Raw genomic sequence first — 5,424 nt, 5'->3', positions numbered from 1 at the left:
AACACGTTTGCTAGATTCTATAGCCTTCGTGTGGAGCCGGTATCCTCCTGTGTTCTCACCTCAAACGGGTAGAGACGCTGCGAGGCCCCGGTTTAGTGTCGGCTTGCTAAAACTTCTTTAGAGTGTCCGTACTCTAGGCCCTGTCGAGCTCCTCCATCCCCTCGGCAGCCAGACGTGGCGGAACGTCCGGCTCCAGGCCCTCACTTGCTGAATCTGTGAGAACCGGTAGAGGGCTGGGTTCCATATGTAGAGGCCTAAGTGGTTCCCATATGTGTAAAGTCCACGATTAGCCTCAGAGCCCGTTTCTCCGGTAGACTTCTGCCGTTTCCATGAGGGTTACAATCACCTCTAATCTTCCATATGCACCTAAACGGATGTTCATATGTGTAAGTGCTTCCGAAACCTCCTTCGGGAAGGATGGGGCTACCGCAACGTCGCTGTTCCAAGTGGAACCAGTACGTTGTCCCAGTGTTATCCAATCTCACTAAGTGGGTAGTGCTATGACAACAGTGGCTGGTCTTCTTGTTGCGAGCCCCGGCCTACACCACAAAGGGGCACAGGCGGCTCGCACAGGACACTGGAAGGGGCAGCATCCATGGCGCTTTGGTAGGGATCTCAATTCATCGGTCACCATCGTGACTCGGAGTGACCGACTGAAAGGGAACGTCTCGGTTACGTATGTAACCCTCGGAACGGGGAATCGTCGCCACGGTTGCTGTACCACCGCTGAGCAGCCAGGTCACCGGCTCGGCTCCTCAGCGAAAACCTGGTATGCGTTGCACCGGCTGCCTTTTTAGGCTCACGCTGTGATCAGTGGCAGCTGGATGCAATCATCGCATGCCAATGTGCATTGGTTAATTTAGTTTACACTCGAAGTGGATTGGTCTCTCTAAGCGAGATCCCAATTCGTCGGTTAGTGACGTGACGTCTCCGTTCCCTCCTTCAGGGAACGAGGGTTATATACATAACAGAGACGTTTTATGCATTTAACTGAAATTTACATTTAACTTAAATTTACATTTAAATACCGTAATTTCATTAACTGATATAATGTTAATATACCAACCTACTGAAGTAGGCCTACTGAAATCTGTTTTGTACCTTTGTAATACTGATAACCACCAAAAGCAGGTGGTGATGAGAAAGTCACATGATGAACCAAAGCCCATCACAAGCAGCATTTAAACATTAACATATATAGAAGATTGCACAGTGTTATTTATACAAACACTAAACACTATCATGGTAACACACATGAAACTGAAATAATGCAACAAACATTAATTTAACAACATTAGATGTAATATACAACCCCAATGTACACAACTGATAAGAAAAAACTAAGAAGAAACAGTTTAAAAAAAAAAAACATCAAATTTGAAATGTAAAGCAGGGAATAAAGAATATCAATTTACGGTTATTCACTGTGAATTATACTTCTTTTTCACTTCCAAAAATGGTATACTACCGTAAAATTACATGTAATGTCCAATACAGTTTTTCACCGTATATAGTAGGGGAAATTACTATTAACCATTTAACAGGTTTTTACTGTAGCATTTTTACAGTCTTTTACCATTAAATTCGTGGTCATTTTTTACCATTTGGTGTGACTTATGCTGACTTGGTTGCCAATAATGCGTAAAAAAAATAATAGTTTGAGTAAAAAAGAAAGAAAGGAAAAGAAAAGAAAAAAAGTAGAAATTTACTGTCACACTTCTCAGGAGGCAAGGAGCGAGGAACTAGGAAACACGGAGATAACTTCAAATGATCTTTAATGATCACATGGGGAACGTAGGAGACACTGGAACACAAGGAATGACGTTTGAGGGAAACTGGGGCATTTAAACACTGGGTGATTGGGAAAACACAGGTGCAAGGAATGACTAATTACAGGGAACACGACACACCTGGGGGGGAAAAACACAACACAAAGAGTCCAGGAGCGTGACATTTACTAAGCACAGATATAAAAATAAATATGAATATGAATATTTCACTTGTCCTAAGGAATGCAAGTGGAACTTTGTCAATTTGCCTTGCAAAGCATTAAACAACTAATAATCAATTAAAAATAACAGCATATAAAATAGTTATAGTAGTTATAGTTTTACCTACTTTAACTAAAGTACTTTACATAGTTTTAAAGGTATACCGTGCTGTTATGGGGTACTTGTGATTCTTTGTTGAAAATTTGCATTAGCACTTCTATCATTCTACTTTTCCCCCGCCCCTGGTGACAAATTAAACCCTGTTCAAAGAATCAGAGATTGAAATCCAGTGTGAAGCATCAGTTTTAACATTGAAAGAGAGAGAGGTAAGATGGTTATATATAATTGGTTCCCAGAGATAACGGGAGCGAGCATTGCATTAACTTTAACTCTGTTTTTCCAAAATACTGAAGCCTAATTTGATAATGTTCGTGTAGCAGCAGGAACAAATTAAATTTCAGCCCTTCCAAAATGGGCGGGTCCGTCTGCCTATGTAAGTCTGCACTGAAATGAAGCATTAGCCTTAGTTCTGGCAGGTCACGTGAGTCAAGCTTGCATCAGCTGATTCTCGGCTGATCACATCTACCTATATGAATACGACACCTATCGCAGCATTCCTATATAAGCTCTATTCAGTATTATTCAGTAGCTTTTCAGATTCAGCAGCTTTTCAGCTTGCTCAGGAGCAAATTACCCTCCTCCATCCACAGCTCCTCCTTTCGCCACAGTCAGGACTTGGCTTTCTGATATTCCTTGCTAATCAGACTCCTTTATCTTGAATAAAGTGTTACACTTAAATATCATTAAGTACATTAATGATATCTGCCTTGTTCTGTTCTGTTAACCCTAGTGGGGGTTATTATTGCTGCTCTCCCTGCTCATTCATGACAGGCTGCATGGATGGGCAGGGAGGTTTTTGCCCAGAACAGAACCATACCGCCAAACCAAACTTTATGCTAAGTATCTATCATTTTGACGATAGTGGTCCTGACAGAATTATAGTAGGCCTACGCTGTACTGACTTCAAACAAAATAATATTCAATAAAACAACACCATTAAATATAGAGCTACAAGTTCATTTACACACAGGGTTCATTTAAAATGCAATGCTTTTATTAAATATTTGATTAAACATCTGAAATTCGTACATGAAGTAAATCACATAATTTGTTAGTAGCGATGATTACAAAATTAATGAAACTATATGAATATTTTGTAACAGAGTCAGAAAAGATTATTTGGAAAAGACAATGCTGAGTATATATTTTTCCTGTTTAAAATCATTGAACAAAGGGTCATTTGAAATGGACCAGTGGAGGTCAAAACAAAACATGATCAAAGGTAGATCAACTGATACATTGCTGGTAAAATCAGATAAAGCAACCAAGAACAGTCTGTCTTAACATTACAGATCATATTCTTTAGTATTCACTTTGATATCAGTGTACGTTATGCCTTTGTATTGGCCCTTGGTTTCATACTCTAACAAACTGCCGTTCTTGCAAGTGATCTTCACTGTGCCTTTGTAAGGCAGGTCAAACGTGGCTCTGCCGATGGTGATGTCAACATCCACCTTCCTTCTTGGTGGAACATCTACAGTGGTAGACAGTGTTTCGGTTCTCTCATCGGTGTGCTCATGGCTGTAAGTGCTTTCTGCTCCAACACTGAAACTGTATCCTGTTGAAGCTTCTAGTACTTCTGGAATCCCTGCCTTCACTTCCACACTAAATGTTGCTATAAAGCTGCTACTCATGGACCATGAAGATATTTTGATCACTTTCTTTGAGGTTTCAATTGTTTGCTGTTGGTTAGCGGAGGTTTCATTTGTGTAAGAGCCAGATTATATGAATCCCATACAGTCAATATCTGCACCAGCTCTTCCTACAACTCCCAGACAAAATCCAGAGCCGATATCAATGGGTTGTTCTTTTTTTAAACCCCAGTTTGTCATCTTTGCAAAAAATTCTCCACCCTGGTTGGTCTTGAATTTGATGGCTCCAAGACGTGTTCCTTCTCCATTCCCCCAGAGGGACAGTGAGGTGAAACACTCACCAGACTTGAAAGTGTACCCTTGATTCGGCCCATCTGAATTGCCAAAGGTTTCACTTCTGCCATCTGAAAGCCAAACTTTGACAGCCTTAACCTGTGATTCTCCCACCCACACCCCGATCTTCTCTAAACTGGCACCATTTTTCTCCCCAGTAAATGAAAATGGAGAACCTCCTGTGCCACCAACTAGCTGCAGAGTTGTTGGGCTGGACATCTTTAAAGTAGATCTGGAAATGACATCACAGAATAGCATTCAAAATAACATCAGAGATCTAAATTAAGTACATTTATTTTTGTGTCTCATTATCTAAAATGTTTTTTGTTTTGTTTTTGTTTTTTAGAACATTTTGTTCCTTGTTTCAACTCTTTTTTTAAAGTAATTTGTATTTGCTTTTCCTCCCCATTTACTGACATTTATACCCTATTATATGTCCTGCAATAACCTCCTGCAAAATATCAAGCTGTTTGCTACATGAGCGGCCATCTCTGGAAAAATACTCACAGATGACTGTAGGCTGATGAACATCTTCTCAAGATCAGCATGTCTAATGAAAGCCAGAAATGTCAGATATGTTTGACTGGACAGTTGCTTAAATAGAAATCCAAACGGGGCAGGCGGTACATGGAAAAACACACCCTGTGTCAGAGTCATCTGCCAAAAAAAAACTGGTTGCATATGAAATTTGATACGATGTATACCTTAAATGAATTATACGTTTATTTGGATTAAAGTGTCAAATGTATCAATATAACACAATTTGAGTTTTTTTTTTTTTGGCTGGGGAAATGCCCATATATGCACCATTGTGATTGATTAATTAAACTCTGTGTTTTTAATTAAACCATGGTTATTTATGAAATATAAGGTGATTTTTTTTTTTTTTAATTAAAGGGGTCATATGATGCGATTTTCAATTTTTCCTTTCTCTTTGGAGTGTTACAAGCTCTTGGTGCATAAAGAAGATCTGTAAAGTTGCAAAGACTAAAGTTTCAAATCCAAAGAGATATTCTTTATAAAAGTTAAGTGTCAGCCACTCCTACCTAAAACGGCTCGTTCTAACACGCCCCCACATACCTACGTCACTGTGTGGGAAGATTTGCATAATGCCGCCCAAATGTTAATGCAAAGAAAGAAGGCGTAACTTTTATTCTCGCTATAGTATTGTTGCTGCCGCCGCCATGTCGTGAAGATGCTGTGTTTCGTTGTGAAAGCAAAACTACTTTGTTTGGCCTTCCAAAAGAGGACCATATCCGCTTCGTCATGCCTAGAGATGATCCGTGCTGGTTGCAGAGGAAATACTACAACTTTGCGCTGTCGATCGCCGGATCGGCTTTCACCGTGGAAGAAGCGGAGTCCAGCCCGGGGTCATCACATGTGGTTGC

At 40.2% G+C, this 5,424-nt stretch overlaps 1 pseudogene; it reads right to left on the bottom strand.

Annotated features, from left to right (window-relative positions):
- The window catches only part of LOC107697465 (natterin-like protein), an 11,144-nt pseudogene extending 6,889 nt beyond the window's left edge, over window positions 1-4,255 (bottom strand).
- Between the last annotated feature and the right edge of the window lie 1,169 nt (window positions 4,256-5,424).

Source organism: Sinocyclocheilus anshuiensis, unplaced genomic scaffold (assembly GCF_001515605.1).
Source record: "Sinocyclocheilus anshuiensis isolate Anshui unplaced genomic scaffold, SAMN03320099.WGS_v1.1 scaffold1806, whole genome shotgun sequence".
Classification (NCBI taxonomy): Eukaryota; Metazoa; Chordata; class Actinopteri; order Cypriniformes; family Cyprinidae; genus Sinocyclocheilus; species Sinocyclocheilus anshuiensis.
The sequence above is the reverse complement of the archived record's forward strand: the minus strand, read 5'-3'. Positions and strand labels throughout refer to the sequence as shown.